Source organism: Hemitrygon akajei, chromosome 15 (genome assembly GCF_048418815.1).
Source record: "Hemitrygon akajei chromosome 15, sHemAka1.3, whole genome shotgun sequence".
In the NCBI taxonomy this organism is placed as follows: Eukaryota; Metazoa; Chordata; class Chondrichthyes; order Myliobatiformes; family Dasyatidae; genus Hemitrygon; species Hemitrygon akajei.
In genome coordinates, this window is record NC_133138.1 from 42,787,499 (window position 1) to 42,811,638 (window position 24,140).

A 24,140-nucleotide genomic window follows, 5' to 3' on the forward strand; every position below is an offset into this window, starting at 1 on the left:
TCACAGCTTATTTTGCTCTGAGTTTTTTCTCGATCTCTGGAGACAGCTTATCTACTGATTTCTTTTATAAACCCACTGACTTTCACAGTACTTGGACTATGCTCTTCCCACCCTGTCACTTGTGAAAATGCCATCCCCTTCTCGCAGTTCCTCCATTTCCACTGCAGCTGCTCTCAGGATGAGTGTTTTCATTTCAGAACTAATGAGATGTCCTCCTCCTTCAAAGAAATGGGCTTCCCTTCATCCACCATCAATGCTGCTCTTACCCCACCCTCCTGCCACCCAACCAGAGATAGGGTTCCTCGTGTCCTCACCTACCACCCCACCAGCCTCCGTGTCTAACACATAATTCTCTATAACTTCCGCCTTCTCCAACGGGATCCCACCATGAAGCACATCTTACCCTCCCCCCCCATCCCCCACCTTCCACAGGGATCACTCACTATGCGACTCATGTCCATTCATCCCTCCTCACTGATCTCCCTCCTGGAACTTATCCTTGCAAGTGGAATATTACTACACCAACTCCTACTCCTCCTCCCTCACTACCATTCAAGGCCTCAAACAATCCTTGCAGGTGAGGCAACGCTTATGAGTCTGGGTCATCTACTGTAGCCGGCACTCCTGGTGTGGCCCCGCTGTATATCGGTGTGACATGATGTAGATTGGGATACCACTTCTCCAAACACCTATACTTCATCCTCTTGGTGGCTACCCATTTCATTTCTACTTCCCATTCTCATTCTGACATACCAGTACATGGCCGCCTCTACTGCTGTGATAAAGCCACACTCAGGTTGGAGGAGCACCACCTTATATTCTGTCAGGGCAGCCTCCAACCTGATGACATGATCATCATTTTCTAGAACTTCAGGTAATTGTCCCCGTTCACCATTCCCGTCCCTGTTTCCCTCTCTCACCTTAGCTCCTTACCTGCCTATTACCTCCCTCTGATGCTCCTCCCACTTCTCTTTCTTCCCTGGTATTCTACCCTCTCCTGTCAGATTCCCCCTTCACCAGCCCTTTATCTCTCACCTATCAGCCTCCCAGCTCTTTACTTCACCCCCCCCCCTTCTCCTGGTTTTCCCTATCATCTACCACAAGTATTTCTTCCTCCCCTCACCTGTCTTCTTCCTCTAACTTCTCATCATTGTTTTAGTCCTGATGAGGGGTCTCGGCTCAAAACGTCGACTGTACTCTTTTCCATAGATGCCTGGCCTGCTGAGTTCCTCCAGCAATTTGTGTGTACTGCTTGGATTTCCAGCTTCTGCAGATTCTCTCATCTGAGTTCTTTCTTCTTCATCTCTCATTTATGTTAAAACCAAATTATCTATATCTGGGAGTAAGTTGTTCAAGTCAAGTCAAGTTTATTGTCATTTCGACCACAAACTGCTGGTACAGTACGCAGTAAAAATGAAACAACGTTCCTCCAGGATCCTGGTGCTACATGAAACAACACAAAACTACACTAGACTATGTGATACAACTCAAAGCTACACTAGACTACATAAAACAACATAAAATCTGCACTAGGCTACAGTCCTGCACAGGATTACTTAAAGTGCACAAAACAGTGCAGGGCAGTACAATAATTAATAAACAAGACAATAGGCACAGTGGAGGACAAATTATAATATAATAATAAATGATGTAGATGTCAGTCTAGACTGGCTTGGGGGAAGAAACTGTTGCATAGTCTGGTCGTGAGAGCCCAAATGCTTCGGTACCTTTTGCCAGATGGCAGGAGGGAGAAGCTTACAGATCAGGATAGAGTGCTGAGTATTGATCCCCTGAGCTCTGTAGTCATAAGCAAGGATGAGTTGGTTATACTTCTATAGCAATCATAACCAAGAAATCAGCCAGCAACTTACCTGAAAAGTAGATGCTGCTCCTTTTGCAAGATGTTGGACTGACATCCTTTGTACTGTTTAATGGACATGCAATCATTTGATCTTCTAATCTGATTTCAGGGGTAGATGCAAAATTGGTGCTAATTAATGTTATGCTATTTACTTCTGAACAACTAAGATGCCTTCTGAAGTGATTCACACCACAAATGAGTTTGTCTGCTGAGGAAGCCATTTTGTAATTCAGGCCTCATAAAAGATGGGAAAAAAAAGCAAACAGCTAAACAGTTATCAGTGACATTTACTCATGGAAAACCAATGTGGGTTACAGCTCACCTTTTACTCTCTCGGTCAAAACATGGAGAACTGAATTCTAGAAAAGAGGAAAGGTGACAGTGATGATTGTTAGCATCAAGATAGTATTTGATCAATTGTGGCATCAGGATAACCCAGTAAAACTAAAGTCAACTGGTGTTAAAGGGAAGGAACTTCAGTAGCTGGAGTCATATCTCACACAAAGGAAATTGATGACGGTTGTTGGTGAGTAATTACCCCACCCACAGAATTTCTCTGCGGGAGTTCTTCGAGGTTATACCCTAGGCCCAACCATAATAAGAATTGAAAGTGCTGGATATATTCAACAGGTCAAAAAGCAACTGAGTAGAGAGGTAAAGCATTAGTGTTCCATGTCAACGACGTTCATAGAAGTGACACTTATATCTTTATAACTTGAATTTCCCATTCTATTCCTACCCCGACCTCTCTACTTTTGGCCTCAAACAATGCTTTAATGAAGCCCAAGGAGTAGCATCTCATCTTCCATGCAGACAGAATACAGCTGGTGGGACACTGAATTCAACAATTTCAGAGAAGCAGCATTTCCTGCTTCCTAGACAGTTCTGTTGTGAGGTCATGCACTTTGACCCAGTTTTCCGCCTTCCATGGATGCTGTCTGATCTGCTAAGTATTTCCAGTAATCCCTTTTGATTCCACTTTCTACATCTCACGATACCAACATGTCCTTTATTTTATTTTGTAACTGTTAACAACTCCACCATCTAAACATGATAGATTTTGTTTTTAGCTTTTCAGTGCTTAATCAGTCATTCATGGCTAGAAAATGCTAAATTACAGGGAACAGGAAAGTATTTGGGTTCAATTACTGCCTGTCAAATGACATTTCCAAGAACTAAATTGGACACTGGTAGAGCACTTTCAGAGAGTAACTGCTGATAAAATATCCAAGTATCATCAATGTTGATGTGTGATTTGTCTTAATTCATCCTTGTACTGTATGTTGATATTATGAAATTCTGTACTGTGTAATTCTGTTGCTCTGAAATAAGTTAGCTGCAGACTATGAGGACTACAAGGTATAGGTGCTGAATTGGACCATCCAGCCTATCAAGTCTACTCAGCCATTCAGTCATGACAGATGTTATTTTCAGCTCCATTCTCTCACCTTTTCCCCGTTACCCATCAAGAATACCTATCAGGAAGGCCTGACTGATAAAGGTCTGACTGAAACCTAAAAGAAGCTACCAGTGCACTTATCAGTTTCATTCAATCACATCCTTTTTCTTTAGTATTTTGTGTCCTCTTTGCAGAATTTGCATGGAAACACCCTTATTTAATATTACTGATTTCTAACTGAGGATAAACATCTATATATCTATTCTATCTAACAAATATTAAAGTTAAATGTGTTTAAGAACTGGCACATCATATTGTAGCTGTACGACACTTTGGTTAGACAGGCTGTGTGCAGTCAAGTCAGAGCAATGCAGGAAGGATGTGGAGACATTAGAAAAAAGGTTCACCCGGATTTTGCCTGGATGAGAGAGTATTTACTATAAGGACAGATTGGACAAACCTGGATAGCTTTCTCTGGAATGTTGGATTTTGAGGGACAATCTGAAAAGAGTAGGAAAGGCATAGGTAGGCAAGCAGAAGTGCCAAATACCAGAGGGCATCAATTTATGGTGAGAGGAGTAAAAATTTAAAGCTTTTATGAAGGGAGATTTTTTACAAAGAGAGTGATAGGTGCCTGGAATACATTGCCAAGGGAAGTGCTGGAAGCAGATACAACAGCATTGCCTAGGAGGCACTTAGGTAGGTAGACGAACAGGCAGAGATGGAGGTATATACACCATGTGCTGGCCATTGGCTTTGGCATAGACATTGTGAGAGAAGGGCCAGTTCTAGCACTGAACTGATCCATGTTCTATGTTCAGATATTCTATACAGGCTAACCAATCATTCTAGTTCTTGAAAAGTTCTGCAATTAATCTGTACTGAGAGGATGGGGTATATATGTAATATTGTTGAGATTGAGTTTACCGATCAATAGACCTTCATACAGAAACTCCTCCACAACCTGGAACAACACGCTGACGTCTTGTAGAGTCTTGCACGCTTCGAGGACTCCATTGGGGTGATGCCAACTCGGGGTCACCCATGTTGGAATGGCTGTGATGAGATGCTAGATGAAGATTGATCCAACCCCAGATTGCCATCTGAAACAACATTGAGAAACTGCACTGAGCCGGAACAAAAAGTACTAGATGTTGAATGGAATCCAAGCTAAAAAAAATTAATATATGCACTCGCACTGCAGAGGAGTTATTCATTAACTTACATGGTATCATATATGTGATTCATGTAATGTGGGATATGTACATCTTTAAGGACTATGTGGCCAGCTGGTCACAATGTACATATTGCAACAGTGCTCAGAACAAGAAGTTCCTGTTTCTGTAGTTCTAGAAAAACAGCATGAACTGTTATGTTTTGTAACTTCAAAACATTCAACTAATTCAAGGAAAGACACGTGAGTCTGGGAATGCAGGTGTAACTTTGACTTTAAAGTGTGGCACACACATATTTTGTGATAGCCTGATGATGTAAGCAATTAATATCTTTGTAAATCTAACCCATAATGAATTATTTCAAACAAACAAGAATGCTTAATCAACAACATACTTATAAGATTACTCAAATATTATTGAAATATTAAATACACAGCAGAAACAATGCTTAACTCTGCAACGTCTTTTGGTTAACAAAGCACTTAGTTCATTTAAGCAATTAGTTATCCTTTAGTACCTTAGTTAATAAGTGAGAGAAAGATACAGAGATACTTCATTGTTTTTAGAAAATCTATGACTCCTTTTGGAGAAGAGATTTTTAAGGAAAGGTGTGATTTCCTTTGAATTAATATAATGTTTTTTTCATAACATCGATAACAAGGCATTTTAAAAGGAACCCAACATGGCTACCAACCTGTTAAAGTGCAGTATGATGATTGAAGTTAAAAAAAAACGGCAAGTGATAAACCCCAGCACGTGGATATGATCAAATTTAAAATAAGGCCGAAAGCAGAATTCACAGGTTCATAATGAGGGGGTACCAGCTGACAATAATCATAAAAAAGATCATAGATGTCTGGCTATGACAGAAAGATTGAGGAGTTTAATTAAACAACATGTAATTGGCTCATGTGCACTGAACAATTGGAACAGTATCTTGAGCCAATAAAATAACCAATGAGGAGTGATTGCCAATTTTGCAAAGTGAACTGGGTTTAAAGGCATACAGTTTGCTTTGAAGTTTGACTGCTCCAGCCAAACCGTCAGACATTAGCTTTGCCGATCATTAGAACCAAAGCCATTGTTGTTTGCAGAACACTTTAGGTTTCATAAGTGGAATCAAAAGGAAGGTGACTCCATTTCAGCATATGTGGCTGAATTGAAGGGATTGTCAGTTTGGAAATGGGCTTCATGATACACTGAGAGATCATTTAGTTTGAATTCAAGAAAGCATTCAAAAACAGCTCCTAATTGCAGCTCAGTTTGCATTGAAGTGAGCAGTGGAAATCACTGTTTCAATGGAAACTGCAGACAGAGAGCCAAATGAGTTGCAGTCAGCAATGAAGGTGAGCGTGAACAAAAGCAGTCAGCTGAACAAATTATGTTACCTTTGTGGCAGGGGCTCACACACACCAAACAAATGCAGATTTAAAGGCAAAACTTGCAGAAAATGCAGCAAAGTAGGACATGTACAAAGAGTATGTTGGGCAGACAAAAATATACGGACTGTGCAGGGACAAGAAATGCTAAAGGAATCAAGTTGCAGTTTCAAAAAAGGCACTAATCTGCATGCTGTAGATGAAAAATCTGATGATGATGAGAGGGACACTGGATTGTATAATCTTGAGATTTACAGTGTGAATATCAGCAATAGATAAGCAATATGGTTTACACCAGAAGTGCATAGTAAATTAATTAAAATGGAATGATGCTGATTTGGCTGATTCAGTCATTCCACAAAATGTGCTTGAACAGCATTTCAAAGATACTAAACTGAAGAACAGCAAATAAGTCACGCTGAGCTTATACGAGGGGTGATTGATAAGTTTGTGGCCTAAAGTAGAAGGAGTCAATTTTAGAAAACCTAGCACATTTGTTTTTCCTACATTTACACACTTAGTCCAGCGGTTATGGAGCATAGGGATACCTCCTTTGTAGAAGTTGGCATCTTGGACCTCCTGTGTCACTCATTGTTATAAAATGAGTTATACAGCTCTCGTTCTACGAAGAAAGGATTCGTATGTTCCACGACTGCTGGACCAAGTGTGTAGGTTTTCTAAAATTGACTCCTTCTACCTTAGGCCACAAACTTATCAATCACCCCTCGTATGTGGTAAAAACAGATGGACTAGTGTTATGGGGGCATGATAGGGTGAGTCAACTACAGCTTAATTGGAGATCTATCCACTGTTTGCATGCCACATCGCTGCAATAGATCAACTGAAAGCAAACTAAATAAGATACTGATGATGCCACACCAGTGATCATGAATGGCATGGGAAAACTCAAACATATCAAGGATAAAATAGTGTTAAATGAAAATGCCACACCCAGTTTTTGCAAAGCCCATCTAGTTCCCTATACCATCTGTGATAAAGTAGCCAGTGAGCTAGATTACATGGAGGCTGAAGGAATTCTTTCCAAGTTTGGTCAGAATCCATGGACAATGCCAGTGGTCTCAGAAACTAAGAAGATTGGGACTGTAAGGATCTGTGATGATTGGAAGGTCACCATCAACCCAGTACTTAAAGTAGATCTATACCTTTTGCCCAGGATAGAGGATGTCTTTGCAGACCTTTCTGAAGGGAAACACTTCAGCAAAGTAGACTTACCTGAGCCTACCTACAAATGGAAATGGAAGAAGGGTCCAAAGTGTTTCTCACCATAAATACTCAGAAAGGACTTCATTGTTACAATAGACTTATTTTTGGAGTAGCATCAGTATCTTCACTCTGGCAGAAAGCTATGGACCAGGTGCTGCAAGACTGCCCAGACACTCAGTGTTACCTGGATGTCATCATTGTTAGCTATGAGGATGACAAGGAACATCTCCAAAATCTCAAGACAATATTAAAAAGATTAGAGGATTGTGGGCTTAGAACGCAGTGCAACAAGTGTGCATTCTTTTGAATCAAGCATCACTTACTGTGGTCACACCATTGATTCACAAGATTTATACAAGTGTGCTGAGAAAATTCAAGCAGTGCTGGATAGGTCAAGGCTAAAGGATGTGTCACAATTGCAGTCCTTTATTAAAGATTTGTCAATTATTATAACAGACTTCTCAAGCAAGGTGTTACAGTCCTGGACAAACAGTCATGGCATTGGACTGCAGAGGTGATCAAAATCAGGTATTCAGAAAGATTAAGGATCAGAACTGGATCACTTCCTTACACAGTGGAGATTGAGTTTGATATCATCTGGAGACAACACATTGATCAGTTGAGGACAGCAGAGTCAATTGATCGAGAAGAAAATTGGCTACCACTATCAGAGCCACTTCTTGCAGTCTCAAAGTCAACTCTTACAACTACAATGGAGGTTGCTTCACAGTCACAAATCTCATCTGCTAAGCAGAGTGACCACCCCTGCCCAACCTTGTACGGAAAGATGTAATCCCACAAGAGTAAGAAATCCAAGATATCCTCCACAGTGGTTAAACATTTAGTCCCAAATGGGACAATTCAAAAATTCCCTATGCTGTGGATGTCTGTATATAGTAGTTGCATTTTATAATATATTGTGCATATTGTTCAGATGCATTCTCTACTCAGTTGGAGTTTATAGCTTAGCAGGGAGGAGTGTTATATATTTAATATTTCAATATGTAAACATATGTTAATTGTACACATTATCATGTTACTACATGAAAGGTGCGTGCCTCACTTAATGTAAAGATGAAGTAACACCCGTATTTTTGGACTATCGTGTTTCCCTTGAATTAATTTAATGTTTTGCAGTTACAAAACCTAGCAATAAAGGTGTTCAAAATCATGAGGAGTTTTAAAAGAGTAAATAAGGAGAAAGTTTTTCCAGTGGAGGATACATCTGTGGCTGTAGGACGGAGATTCATTGTTGTTAGTAATAATCCAGTAGTTGCCTGAGGAAAAACAATTTTTTTTCACAGAATATTATTTTCTGAAAAGATGTTAGAAACTGATTCAATACATATGGATTTTATGAGAGAAATGCGTGATTATTTAAAGTGAAACTTTTGCAGATATATTGGGAACGAACAAAGAGCTATGATTAATTATTTAGCTTATCAAAGAGCTGATATAGACACATTAAGATGAACAGATTCTTCACTAATTGTTTCTGTGAATGATTCTGTGTATCAATTTTATCAAATTCCTTTAGTACTTTTCTAGATTAAACTACAGCACAACCTTCTGAAGTCAAGGAACACAAAAAATGTTTATACATCTTCCCTCACCATTAACTCCAAGTACAAGTATCATCCCAACAGGAGGTCTCTGCAGTGCCTTCTACATATCCTTCCTGAAATCCTTATATGCAGCAAGTCTAGGTGGTTTTATGAAGACTCCTGCTTTTGGTCTCCACAATCCTTTGGATGTTGACTAAAATTCCTTTGGCTTTTTGATTTCTTTTGGTAAATGCACTCACCCTTTCTTAGATCTGTCCAAAAAAGACTTCCAAATCCCATTACTTCTTCACAGTTCTTACTCTCTCAAAACATTAAGAAATTAAATTGTTCTTAATCCGTATTAGAATCAGAATCAGAGTCAGATTTAATATCACTGGCGTATGTCGTGAAATTTGTTAACTTTATGACATATACAGATATATATAAAATAGTTAAGTTAAAATAAGTAGAGCAAGAAAAAGTGGATATAAAAATGTAGTGAGGTTGTGTTTATGGGAGCAATGTCCATTTAGAAATCATATGGCAGAGGGGAAGAAGCTGTTCCTGAATAACTGAGTGTGTACCTTCAGGCTTCTGTACCTCCTTCCCGATGGTAATAGTGTGAAGAGGGCATGTCCTGGGTGGTGGGGTCCTTAATGATGGACACAGCCTTCCGAGGCATTGCTCCTTGAAGATATCTTGGATACTATGGAGCTAAACCCCCATGCGGAGCTGACTAAATTTTCAATTTTCTACAACTTATTTACACCTTGTGCAGAAGGCCCCCCCCCCCCCCCAGACAAGACAGTGGTGCTGCCATTCAGAATGCTCTACACTGTGCACTTGTAGAAATTTTGAGTTTTTTAGTTCATAAACCAAATCTCCTCAAACTCTTACACGAGGAAATCTGCAGATGCTGGAAATTCAAGCAACACACACAAAATGCTGGTGGAACACAGCAGGCCAGGCAGCATCTATAAGGAGAAGCACCGTCGACATATCGGGCCGAGACCCTTCGTCAAGGGTCCAGCATTTTGTGTGTGTTGCTCCTCAAACTCTTAATGAGATAAAGCTGTATCAATATATTGTGTCCAGGTTAGATCCTCAGAGATATTTATATCAAGAAACTTGAAATTTCTCACTTTTTCACTCCCTTAAGAGGGTTACCTCACTACAATATACAGCTGGCTATCATGTAATCTGTTCCTGTTGATTGAATTGTCTTCCTTCCACATATGTTTTGTAGCTTCCAAACATTAATCTGGCTCAAAGGAAAACATAGGGGTCAGAAATGCGGGTCAAATTATGTGGTCACACTTATCACATGGTAGCATGATGACATATGCAATTCACGTATTTATTCAGATAACCCATAATTAATTATTTAAACTAACACGAATGCATAATCAAACAATATACAGTACTTCAAGATTACTCATATATTATTGAAACTTTAAATACACAACGAACATCACTTTCAAAACTATATTTATAGCTTCCTCATTCTTCACTCTTAATTATTGACAACAATGACAACAAGTGAGGCAGTGGTATAAATCTCTGGCACATCACTTGTTATATTATGAGACCATAAGACAAAGGAGGAGTGTTAGGACATTCAGTTCATCATCTGGTCCGCCATTCCATCATGATTGATCTATTAATTCTTCTCAATCACATTTCTCCTGCCTTCTCCTCATAACCTTTGACACCCTCACTAATCAAGAACCTATCAACCTCCGCTTTAGATATGCCCAATCACTTGGTCTCCACAGTCGTCTGAGACAATGAATTTTACAGATTCACCACCCCCTGGCTAAAGAAATTCCTCCTCATCTCTGTTCTAAAGGGACGTCCTTCTATGCTCTTTGCCCCCCCCCCCCACTATAGGAAACATCATCTCCACATCCACTCTATCTAAGCCTTGTAATATTCAACGATTTCCCACCCACATTCTTCTAAACTTCAGCGATTAGTGGCCCTGACTCATCAAACACTCCTTATACTTCACGTTAACTTTTTCCTTCCTGGAATCATTCTTGTGAACTCATCTGGATTCTAGCCAATGCCAGCACACTTTTCTGAGATAAGGGACCCAAAACCACTTACAATACTTCAATTACAGTCTGACCAGTGCCTTATAAAGCCTCAGCATTACATCCTTGCTTTTATATTTTAGTCCTCTCAAAATGATTGCTTATATAGCATCTGCCTACCGTATCACCATCTCAACCTGCAAATTGACCTTTAGGCGATCCTGCACAAGGACTCCCAAGGCGCTTTGGACCTCTGATTTCTGAATGTTCTCCCCATTTAGAAAATAGTCTATTCATTTATTCTTTCTACCAAAGTGCACGACCAAACACTTTCCTACACTAAATTCCATCTGCCACTTCTTTGTCATTCTTCCAATTCTAAGTCCTTCTGCAGATTCTTTGCTTCCTCAACACTACCTACCCCTCCACCTATTTTTGTATTATCTGTAAACTTTGCCATCAATTCTGTCATCCAAATCATTGACATATAATAGGAAAAGAAGTGGTCCCAAACCACTGTGGAATAAGACTAGTCACCAGCAGCCAACCACAAAAGGCCCCCTTTATTCCCACCCTTTGCCTCCTGCCAGTCAACAAATCTTCCATCTTTCCTATAATACCAAGGGGTCTGTTCTGTTTAGCACCCTCGTGTACGGCATTTTGACATTATTCCTTTTACATTATTATAGATCTCAACTCATCCAGCTAGCAACCTTTTATAATTAAACCAATGATATCACTTAAATTTATACAACCTCATTGAATTCCCTCTGGGCATTCCTCACTCTCCTATCCTATTTATCAGCTAGTTTAGTCAGACATGGATATTGCATATTCCATTTGATCTGATAATTGATTGAACAACTAACCAAAAAATAATATTAAACTGAAATGTTTGCTATTTTATTGAGTTATACCTCTCCCATTTCTTAAATAATTACAGTAGGAATTTCCCAGTCCAAAAGGCACATTCCTCAACTGGAGGGCAAAATTCTGTTATGAAGAATTGTTCTATGCTGCAGTCTTATCTGTCTGAAGTCCTATTGATTTCTCTTTATGAACTATTACATTCATTAAATTGTCACCACTAGCTTATCATTCATTTCTATTTTGCTGCTTTTTATGGTCCCTATTTCTACCATGAAAATAGATGCAAGATATAAAGTTAATAAATCTGCCACCATCTCACTGTCCATTATAGACTAACCAGTATTCTGGCTTTATGGTGTTTTCATTCATAGTTAACATTTCCTGTTAATGATTTTTTATAAACATTAACACCTTTTTTTGATGATTTCTGTAGCTTCACCAATTTGCTGGATTAACAATTTCCCCTCTATTTTTGTTTATTCTCCTCGAATGCTTAACAGAGCATTTGCTCTCTGTGTACTTGTTTCCTATAATATCAGCCTATCTGTTGTGTTTGTAAATTAGCCATTAACAGTCCTGACCACATTACAATGACTGTCCCTGAAAGCCACACCACCAAAATGCTCAAATCCACCTAGAAATGTTCCATTCAATCAGGCAAAACACAAAAAATACTGGAGTAGCTCAGCAGGTCAGACAACTTCCATGGAAGCCAGGTGGATGGGGTAGGGGGCTGCTGGGATTGAAGTAAAATGCTGGGAGGTAATACGTGGAAAAGGTAGAGAGCTGAAGAAGAAGGAGAAACTTACCTCCCTCTGGTGTCGCTTCTCCTTCCCTTCCTTCCATTGTCCATTATCCTGTCCTATCAGATTCCTTCTTCTCCACCTCCCAGCTTTTGACTTCATTCGCCCTCCCCCACTCACCTGCCTTCACCTATCACCTTCCCCACCCCCACCTTCGAACTGTGACCTCTTCCCCCTTCCTTTCTAGTCCAACGAAGGGTTTTAGCCCAAAACATTTGCTGTTTATTCATTTCCACTGATTTTGTCTGACCTGCTGACATCCTCCAGTATTGTGTGTGTGTGTTTTTCTGGATTGCCAACACCTGTAGAATCTCTTTTGTTTCCAATCAATAGCTTTATTTTTTTTAACCAATTTACATTCCAGACATTAAGTTTGTGCTGATCTTTTTCTGTTAATTACATCTGAAAAAAATTCTGTGTGTGTTCAGCCTTGATTTTTTTTCTCTCTCAGGCAGTTAACGTACAGCAGTTCTTTATACTATATCTTTATACTATATACTGTAGACAACATGGCATGGAAATATAACGAGCTAAGGGTTTCTTGAAAGTTTACTGATGGCCTTTAGATTGGGAAATTGTTCTTACTCTGATTAGTTAATTTTTTCTCACCTTGGCAATCGTAAATTTGAATTTGATAGACATATCTTAGGTTTCACAATGCTGAACGTGCCTGATCAAAGTTCAATCACTAGTAATCAAATTACTCGAGAACATACTGTAGAACCCAAAACAGTTCAGGCATTTTAATCCACAATGTTGCGCTGACCTTTTAAGCTACCCAAAGTTCAACTTACCTCTCATATAGCCCTTTATTTTTCTTTTATCCATGTGTCTATCTAAGAATGTCTCTAATGTACTGTAAGTTCCACTACCACCACCAGTGGCAACACATTCATGTATCGACCACTCTCTGGGTAAGAAAACACCTCTGCCATCAACCTCCACACTTCCCTCCATACACAATAAAATTATGTCCTCTCATATTAATTAGCCAATTCTGCCCTTGGAAAAAGGCTAACACAAGAGGTCATATTTTTATGATAATGTCCTCATAATTATAAAATTACACATAATTGCAAGTAATAGTGTCGAAATTATACATAAAACACTTTATCTAATTTTTTCAGGTACAGACGAGGTACAGGTATGATGGGAGAGTGGGAGAGACTGGCATAGTGTATATGGAAGGAAGGAAACAAGCAGCAATGTCATGGAACATACAGAGATTAAAGAGGAGGAGGTGCTTGCTGTCTTACAGCGAATAAAGGTAGATAAATCCCCCAGGCCTGACATGATATTTTCTCGGACCTTGAGAGAGACTAGCGTAGAAATTGTAGGGGCCCTGGCAGAAATATTTAAAATGTCCTTAGCCACGGGTGCGGTGCCGGAGGAATGGAGGGTAGCTCATGTTGTTCCGTTGTTAAAAAAAGGCTCTGAAAGTAAACTAGGTAATTACAGGCCAGTGAGCCTGACATCAGTAGTAGGTAAATTTTTGGAAGGTGTTCTGAGAGATCTGATATACAAGTATTTAGACAGCCAAGGGCTGATTAAGGATAGTCAGTATGGCTTTGTGCATGGTAGATCGTGTTTAACAGATCTTGTAGAGTTTTTCTTGGAGGTTACCAAGAAAGTAAATGAAGGAAAGGCTGTAGATGTTGTCTACGTGGACTTTAGTAAGGCCTTTGACAAGGTCTCACATGGGAGGTTAGTTCGGAAGGCTCAAACACTAGGTATCCATGGAGAGGTCGTAAACTGGATTTGAAATTGGCTGTGTGGGAGAAGACAGAGTGGTAGTGGGTGATTGCTTCTCAGACTGAAAGCCTGTGACTAGTGTGCCTCAGGGATCTGTGCTGGGACCATGTATGTTGTCTATATCAATGATCTAGATGATAATGTGGTAAATTGGATCAGCAAGTTTGCTGATGATGCTAAGATTAGAGGCATTGTGGACAGCAAGGAAGGGTTTCAAAGCTTGCAGAGGGATCTGGACCAACAGGAAAAATAGGCCAGAAAATGGCAGATGGAATTTAATGCAGACAATTTGGAAGGACAAGTCAAGGTAGGACATACACAGTAAATGGTAGGGCACCGAGGAGTGTGGGGGAACAAAGGGATCTGGGAATTCAGATACATAATTCCCTGAAAGTGGCGTCACAGGTAGACAGTGTTATAAAAAAGGCTTTTGGCATCCTGGAATTCATAAATCAAAGTATTGAGTATAGGAGCTGGGATGTTATGGTGAGGTGGCATAATAGACAATAGACAATAGACAATAGACAGTAGGTGCAGGAGTAGGTCATTCGGCCCTTCTAGCCAGCACCACCATTCACTGTGATCATGGCTGATCATACACAATCAGTACCCCGTTCCTGCCCTCTCCCCATATCCCTTGACCCCGCTATCTATAAGAGCTCTATCTAACTCTCTCTTGAATGCATCCAGAGACTTGGCCTCCACTGCCTTCAGGGGCAGAGCATTCCACATATCCACCACTCTCTGGGTGAAAAAGTTTTTCCGCATCTCTGTTCTACCCCTTATTCTTAAACTGTGGCCTCTAGTTCTGGACTCACCCATCAGCGGGACCATGCTTCCTGCCTCCAGCGTGTCCAATCCCTTAATAATCTTATATGTTTCAATCAGATCCCCTCTCATCCTTCTAAATTCCAGTGTATACAAGCCCAGTCGCTCCGATCTTTCAACATATGACAGTCCCGCCATTCTGGAATTAACCTTGTGAACCTACGCTGCACTCCCTCAATAGCAAGAATGTCCTTCCTCAAAATTGGAGACCAAAACTGCACACAATACTCCAGGTGTGGTGTCACCAGGGCCCTGTACAGCTGCAGAAGGACCTCTTTACTCCTGTACTCAATTCCTCTTGTTATAAAGGCCAGCATGCCATTAGCTTTCTTCACTGCTTGCTGTACCTGCATGCTTACTTTCATTGACTGATGTACAAGAATACCTAGATCTCGTTGTACTTCCCCTTTTCCTAACTTGACTCCATTTAGATAGTAATCTGCCTTCCTGTTCTTGCCACCAAAGTGGATAACCTCACATTTATCCACATTAAACGGCATCTGCCATACATTTGCCCACTCACCCAACCTGTCCAAGTCACCCTGCATTCTCATAACATCCTCCTGACATTTCACACTGCCACCCAGCTTTGTGTTATCAGTAAATTTGCTAATGTTACTTTTAATCCCTTCATCTAAATCATTAATGTATATTGTAAACAGCTGCAGTCCCAGCACCAAACCTTGTGGTACCCCACTGGTCACAGTCTGCCATTCCGAAAGGGACCCGTTAATCGCTACTCTTTGTTTCCTGTCAGCCAGCCAATTTGCAATCCATGTCAGTACTCTGCCCCCAATACCATGTGCCCTAATTTTGCCCACTAATCTCCTATGTGGGACTTTATCAAAAGCTTTCTGTAAGTCCAGGTACACTACATCCACTGGCTCTCCCTTGTCCATTTTCATAGTTACATCCTCAAAAAACTCCAGAAGATTAGTTAAGCATGATTTTCCCTTCATAAATCCATGCTGACTCAGACTGATCCTTCTACTGCTATCCAAATGTGTCGTAATTTCCTCTTTTATAATTGACTCCAGCATCTTTCCCACCACTGACGTCAGGCTAACCGGTCTATAATTCCCTGTTTTCTCTCCCCCTCCTTTCTTGAAAAGTGAAAAACATTAGTCACCCTCCAATCAGCAGGAACTGTTCCTGTATCTATAGAACATTGGAAAATGATTACCAATGCATCCACGATTTCTAGAGCCACCTCTTTAAGTACCCTGGAATGCAGACCATCAGGTCCCAGGGACTTATCAGCCTTCAGACTCAACAGTCTATCCAACACCATTTCTTGCCTAATATAAACTTCCTTTAGTTCATCCTTTACCCTAGTTCCTTTAGCCACTATTACATCTGGGAGATTGTTTGTGTCTTCCCTAGTGAAGACAGATCCAAAGTACCTGTTCAACTCATCTGCCATTTCCTTGTTCCCCATAATAAATTCACCCATTTCTGTCTTCAATAAGACAGTGGTGAGACCAAATTTGGAGTATTGTGTGCAGTTTTGGTCACCAAACTATAGGAAGGATATCAGTAAAATTGAAAGAGTGCAGGGAAGATTTACTAGAATGTTGCTGGGTCTTCAGGAGCTGAATTACAGGAAAAGATTGAACAGTTTAGGACTATATTCCTTGGAGTGTAGAAGAATGAAGGGAGATTTGATAGAGGTTTACAAAATTATGAGTGGTATAGAGAGTGTAAATGCAAGTAGGCTCTTTCCACTTAGATCAGGAGAGATAAATATGAGAGGACATGGCTTTAGGGTGAAAGGGGAAAGGTTTAGGGGGAACATTGGGGGAACTTCTTCACTCAGAGAGTGGTGGGAGTGTGGAACGAGCTGCCATCAGACGTGGTAAATGCAGGGTCACTCTTAAGTTTTAAGAATAAATTGGATAGATGCATGGATGGGAGAGATCTGGAGGGTTATGGACTGGGTGCAGGTCAATGGGACTAGCAGAATAAAGTTTCGGCACAGACTAGAAGGGCCGAATGGTCTGTTTTCTGTGTTGTAGTGTTCTATGGTTCTATGAAGAGTGCTTGTGTTTATTCTATAACCATCATATCAGCTACTCCTCAGATATTCTGTGTATGCCATTACCACGAGTTAAATTCTTTGAATGTGTAAAAACCAGTGCAAAGATCAAATGACAGGGTTAGATGAATTGAAAGATCTGAAAGGCACAGGAACTACAAACAGCAAAATAGAGCAGTTTGATTAAATGACATGTAATAATGCTGTACACTTGGTGTAATTCTCATTATTTCTAATTAACTATTCTGTTCTGTTCAGTATTGTTTGTTAAATGTGATATTACAGAAAACTGTTCCAAATGTATGAAAAATGTGTTGCCTGTTCTCTTGGTATATGTGAAAGTTAAAGTCATTCACATTGCTTCAATTGGAAGTTCTCTGATTTCTACTTCATTTGAGTCATGGAGAAATACAGTGCAGATATAGGCCCTTCAGCCCAACGAGTCCCTACTGACAATGGTGCCAGCCCAGCTGGTAATCCAATTCCTGCATTTGGCTCATATCTCTCTAAGTCCTGCCCCCTCCAGGGGTCTCTGCAAGTACTTCTTATATCATATTATTGTACCTACCTCAACCACTTCCTCTGGCTATTCTATATACTCACCACCCTCTGCATGAAAAAAGTTGTTCCTCAGGTCCCTATTAAATCTTTCCCCTTTCATCCTAAGCTTAAGCACCCTAGTTTGGACTCCTGTACCCTATTTACTCTCTCTCTGCCATGATATCACTACTGCTAGTGGTTCAATGAACAGTTTCAACTGAATTCTTGTATCCTTTGTTGTAGTCACTAGTTTAGAAATCTAGAAATTCTCCAATATGTTTTCATGCATTGAAGTGGAATTACTCAATGGCAGGTGAGATCATGTTGGGAGAACACAATGTTACTGCCTGCTACTCGATGGCCTGAATGGACTAATTCTGCTCCTACACCTTAAGTCTTATGGTCTACTTCAACTGCCCATGAGGAGCAGATCTCAGGCTTGTAGGAACACACGCTTACAAAGGTTTTTCCTTTGTAATCTTCCACCATGGCTAAGGGGAAGATCATGAGCAAACTGGGGGGGGGGGGGGGGGCGGGGGGTTGCAGGCAAGAAGGTGGTCTTCAGTGGAGGGGTAATTTATCAGAAAAAGTGATTGGAGAGGTAGTGAAATTGAGAGTGAGCAGGGAAAAACATGTGGTGTTGAGGGAAAGAGTGATATAAGATGATGGTCAAGTAGTACGGAGGAGATCACAGGGGTGCCAAGAAATTTAGGGAGAGGTAAAGGTGGGCTCTTTCTGGGAGAACATTAGTGGGAAGAAGTGCTGGGGAGGAATTCAGGAAGCATTAGACGACAAATAAAAGGGAGAGGCTTAGAAAGCCTTTTGAAGGAATGGGCTAACAGGCCAACTGTGAAGATAAAACAGGAATGCATTTTTGATTGGTGTCATCTCAAAAACTTTCACTAGTGGCCTTCCTGGCAGAAGTTCAAATAGGGGCCATTCCTCCAGGTAATGGAGGACTACAGTTAACTTTCCAGTGAAAATTACCAAGTAAAAAGATTATGCACATGACCTCATTGAACACTGAATAACATCATTGCCAGACAATCTTCATGAATGTGAAGCCTTATGCTTATAGAAGGTCTGGATAGAATTTATAGAAGTTCACTTTGTGCAGGATTAACTTTGGTGATTCAAATGATGCTCTACAAATGTTGTTCTATAAAATAGAATTTCTAGGTTATATTTTACCATTGGCGGACTCCCTAGAATCCCATTTTCATTTAATTTAATTGGGTACTATTGTAGGGTAATGTTATTTGTGGAAACATACATAATTCACAACGACCAATATTGAGTTGGGGTTCACTTTAAGAGGCTGATCAGACATGATGAAGTATTATGTGAAGTTCTGTTACCACACTTTCTGTGTTCAGTGTTTGAAGTACAATAAATGAATTGTTACAGTTGTTCTTAAATATAAAATGCCTTACACCATATATGTCAAACTCAAGGCCCGCGGGCCAAATCCGGCCCGTGGTGGAATTATCTTTGGCCCGCGAGATAATACCTAATTACTATTAAAGCTGGCCCCAGTAATCGAAGTGCCTATGGCGTATGATATGGCTAATGCTGAGTTTATTCAGGTACCAGGTTTTCAGGGTTTTTAGTGTATATTCGGCAGTCTTCTTCATAAGAAACGAAATTTGTAAAGTGAAACACTTTGTAGTTATAGCAGAGACTGAGACACATGAGAGCAGGCTGAAAAAACGGAGGCAACGAAAGCTGCGTTCGCACGCGTCTGACTGATCCGGCCCGGATGAAGCTGCATTTTGCTCAATCCGGCCCGTGACCTAAAATGAGTTTGACACCCCTGCCTTACACCATTATATTTATGAAAACCTGCACTTTGATGAAGATTGTTTCCTTCATCCATACTATCATACCTATCCTGAATATATTAATGTCAATGCTGTCTGTTTATCACCTTGTCTCTTTTTAATCGCATCTACATTATTCATTTTAAGCTGAAGTTATACGTCAAATGTATTTGTAAGTATTAATATTGGTTCAGGTGCAGCATTCTTGCTTTGATATCAGAAAATCACTTTTTCAAGAAGCATTCCCGGGACTTCACGAGCACAATAGCTTTCCATTGAGGAACAATTCACCACATGTGACTCCATCCGATGAATCAGGAGGGCTATTTGAAGAGAGGCCAATATTCTGATTATATTTATTTCTCAACCATATTCTCACCAATGATCTGTACATTTGTTATATCATTGTGGACTTTGCTCTGCATAATCAAACTAACAAAATAAAAAATCATAGAATAAAATTGGCAACTGCATTTCTTATGTTACACAGTGACTACACTGACAAGTTCAAAGTTCAAAGTATATTTATGATCATATGTCATTACATACACCCTGAGATAGTTGGTTATGGAATTTGGCACACAATAAGCTTGTGCAAAGCAGAGTAAATTTGCATATTCCTTCTTACATGTATATATTTGCATAGAGCATTCCTATACAAATAATTGTCCTTGGTTGATCCATGTGCCCTCTTAATGTGTTATTTCACCTTTTGTGGTGATATCACATGCAATAATGTGCCAGTACATGATTGAACAGACCATTGAGCATGTGCAGGATTGCTAGAACGTTCCAGCACGTGGCTGGGTTAAGACGTGTTTGTTTATTACTGTAAATAAAAGTTCTCTAATTCCTCCAGAATATGATTCTTCATCGTTAACCCAAGGTACGTTTAAACAGAAGTAACATAACATGGTGTCAGAAGTGGTTCTGGAAGAATAATACATGAGAATCGAGAATTGAGAATCAAAGATAATCAAAAGAAAAAGAGAAGAAGAAAAAAGTTCAAACTGTAAACAGAAAAATCGAAGGTTTACAACCCCATAAAAACTTCAGCTGACTGACAATGTAGCTGAGAATTGGAGGATATTCAAGCAACAGTTTGAACTGTACTTATCAGTGATCAATTATGAAGAAAAATCGGAAAAAAACGGAGCTGCACTTCTGCTCCATGTAATTAGGAATGACGCAGTAGAGGTATGTAATAATTTTGTCTTTGAAGATGGAGATAATTTCAATTCAAAGTCAATAATGGAAAGATTTAAAGTATTTTTTATACCTAAGCGTAATTTAACATATGAGCGATATAAATTCTTCACATGTGGGCAGAGAGCTGCTGAAACAATTGATCAGTATGTTACTGAGTTAAGAAAGCGTAGTAGAACATGCGATTTGGATTGCTTACAGACTCTCGCATTAAAGATAGAATCGCTTGTGGCACTCGAGATAATCCTCTGAGAGAAAGGTTGTTGAGAGAGCACGATATAAATTTTGAAAAAGCTTTGGCACTCTGTAAAGCTTCTGAGACCTTGACGTTGCAGGCTGAAGAGATTTTTGTCGAAAACTGCAATGTAAATGCTGTAAAAAAGCATGAATATATTAAGAAATATAATAATACATTGACAAAACCGACAGAGAGCAAGATGGCATTTGAAAGAAAAAAGTCATATGATCGCTGTGCGCAGGAACATCGTCCAAATCAGTGTCCCACATATGGCAAAACTTGCAATGGCTGCGGTAAGATTAATCATTTTTCACACTGTTGTAAATGTAGAAAGAAGGAAAATAAAATGTAACAAGTAAATGCTGTGCTTGAAGATGAATGTGAGGAATTTTATATCGATGTGCTTTGTGAAAATAAACAAAGTAAGAATGACTGGGCTATTCCGTTGCAAGTGAATCAAAACAATATTCTGTTTAAACTTGATAATGGAGCGCAAGTAAATGTTCTTGCAGAATCTGAGTTTAATGCTTTAAAGAAGTTACATCAGACAAATATGAAAGTGACTGGGTATTCAGGTGCAGACATTCCACTAAAGGAACATGCGTGGCAAAGGTATCACACAAAAATATTGTGCACACGCTTTCATTTGTGATCGTGCCAAAAACTGTATGGTCAATTCTGGGTTTATCTGCCTGTGAAAGACTTAATTTGGTGAAAAGAGTTTTAGTCTTGGATGGTGATACAGAGCTGAGGTGACAGAATGTTGTATTACAGTCAGCAGAAGGTGATGTAACTCGACTGCAGGGCCAGCTCATGGAGGCAAATGCTGACATGGAGAATATAAAAGCAGTAGCTGCAGTGTCTGAGACGACCAAACAGGAGGCAATTGATGATGTGAAAAAGCAATGGCAGGAGGAGGTTGCTTCAATGCAAGCCATAGTGAAAGAGACACTGAGAGAATATGAGATCCAGTTTCATCACTGTCTAGAGCAAGAACGCTCACAATGTTCACAGTATAAAGAAGAGTGAAAGCACAAGTGAAGGAATTGAGAAGTTTTATTGAAATGATGAAGTCTCAGCATAAAAAAGAGATTACACAATTAATGAATGAATTATATGAAGAAAAGAAGATTCGTATTTCATTACAAATGGAAGTGGAACATGAATTGACTGATCTAAGGAGACGTTTGTCTGAAGGACAAGGACACAAAGCGAGGATACAAAATAAAATGAATGCATGGACACAGACCAGATTATACATGGTCCAAGCAGAGGAGAGAGCAGTGTTAAGAAGAAATCGCAAAGTGCTTAAGAAAGAGCCAACTTCGGAGTTTCAGTTATCTGATATAGATGTGTATTGATTAACATTGTTAATTGTTTTATTCTTTTTAAGGAAAGGAAGATGTGGTGATATCACGTGCAATGATGTGCCAGTACATGATTGGACAGAGCACTGAGCATGTGCAAGATTGCTAGAATGTTCCAGCACGTGGCTGGGTTAAGACGTGCTTGTTTATTACTGTAAATTAAAGTTCTCTAATTCTTCCAGAATATGATTCTTCATTGTTAACCCATAGTATGCTTAAACAGGAGTAACGTAACACCCTTCAGCATGACATTTCCTTTGCTGTTACACATGACTCTGCAAGTAATTTATCTCACTCTTCCTTATTTTATTTTGAAGAGGTATTTCTGTTGCTGAACATTTTTCCAGTTGCTTCAGTATTTCTGCTAACCTAATGATGTTTGTACTTTGACCACCTTCTGATCCATGATTATTTTATCTTAGAATATAATTATTTTTACTATTATTTCTGCTTGATCATTACCTGTTGCATTGGTTTAAATCCTTTTTACACTTGCTGTACTGTTTATCCTTTCTAGCTGTACCATGACCCAGGCAGCTCCTTCCCCCATTCTCGAACTGAAACCTATTCTTCCCAAGCTTGATCTGTTCATTTACTTTAACATTATTTCCTGATCTGTTTTTTCTACGTCATGAATAATCTAGAGATTACCATCCTCATTTAAAAATAATTAACACTTTACTTGAGATTCTTCTTTAGCAGGACCACCCCACCCCACTTCTTTTCTTTCTTACTCCATTAGAAACATAAAAATGTTTAACAAATATGAGAAGGAACAGGATACTACACCTGTGTTGATTCTGTTCCTTTGTACACAGATATCATCTGAGAACAACATTTCCATCATTTTTCTACTATTTATACTTTTAGAAACCTCTGTACTGACTCTAGCATTACTTTCTTTATTAATCTTTCAGATACTGAGCCTTCAGTTTGTCAGCCACACCATAACCACATAGTAGCTGATTGACAGTTAGCTAACTTGCAATACTTAAGGTTAAATTTCAACTTGCTTTGAAGTTACAGCACAAATTAATTCTTGTTAGAGTGATTTTAAGTAAATATACCAAAAGAAGGGTAATTGCTCAAATGTACATAGCATGGGAGATCAGCAATATTTTATGCACTAGTAGAATCTGAGTGTTATTGGCAAAATCAGCTTTCATTGCTCATTTCACATCAGCTTTGAGGAGATAGTACTGAGCAGCAATCTTCATTACATCAGTCCTTGCCCTGATGTACTCCTGTTGGTCCCATATTATAATCTCCGGGAGTTACTCCATGGTTAATGTTAGTCTGACCCACTGGTTGTTAATAATATTTTCACTCACACTTTTAGGAACTAAATGTAACATTTGCAATTCTTCAGATTTCTGACATCGCTCTTTTCCCAAAAAGGGTTGGAAAAAGCTATCTTACCTTTCTGACCAGTTTACAGGGCATCCCATCCAAAGTAGATAACATTTCTGCCTCTGTACATCAGTTTATTGAATATTTATTTAAGCTAACTTTATTTTATCAATTTTTAACTGAAATTCCCACAGTGTGACACTGGAAGAATTCTTTTTTTTATCATTATAAATACAAAGTGCACATATAATACATTAACCAGGTTCTCTAGTTCCATCAAAGGATATCCTTTCAGTCCCAAATTAGATACAATGTTTGAAATTACATAAGTGTTTTGAAACAGATGTTAATATTTTGTTAGAACATTAGAAAGTTTTTGTCATTCAGCCCAACAAAGATTGCCAAATTCCTGTTCACATAGTGTGTTAAAATAACTATCAAGATTAGATTTGAAAGTTTCTAGGGTACTACTCTCAATTACACCACCAGGTAGCTTTTTCCATGTATCCACAGCTTGCCATGTAATGAAATGCTTTTTGATGTTAGCCTGAAATCTCCCTTCAATCAGTTTCCACCTTTGGCCCCATGTTGGTGTTGATGGATTAATTTTGAAATAGCAGCTGGCATCCACCTTACTTATAACTTAAACAATTTTGAACACTTCTATCATGTCTCCTCTCATTCTACATCTTCTTAAGCTAAAAAAAAAAAAT

At 39.4% G+C, this 24,140-nt stretch overlaps 1 long non-coding RNA gene across 1 annotated transcript; it reads right to left on the minus strand.

The window, feature by feature from the left end:
• Positions 1 to 2,183: 2,183 nt before the first annotated feature.
• On the minus strand, positions 2,184 to 23,552 carry LOC140739292 (uncharacterized). The gene is made up of 3 exons (XR_012101596.1): positions 23,497 to 23,552; positions 4,188 to 4,363; positions 2,184 to 2,220 (listed from the first exon to the last, which is right to left on the minus strand). It is a non-coding gene; the product is annotated as an uncharacterized lncRNA (long non-coding RNA).
• Positions 23,553 to 24,140: the final 588 nt, after the last annotated feature.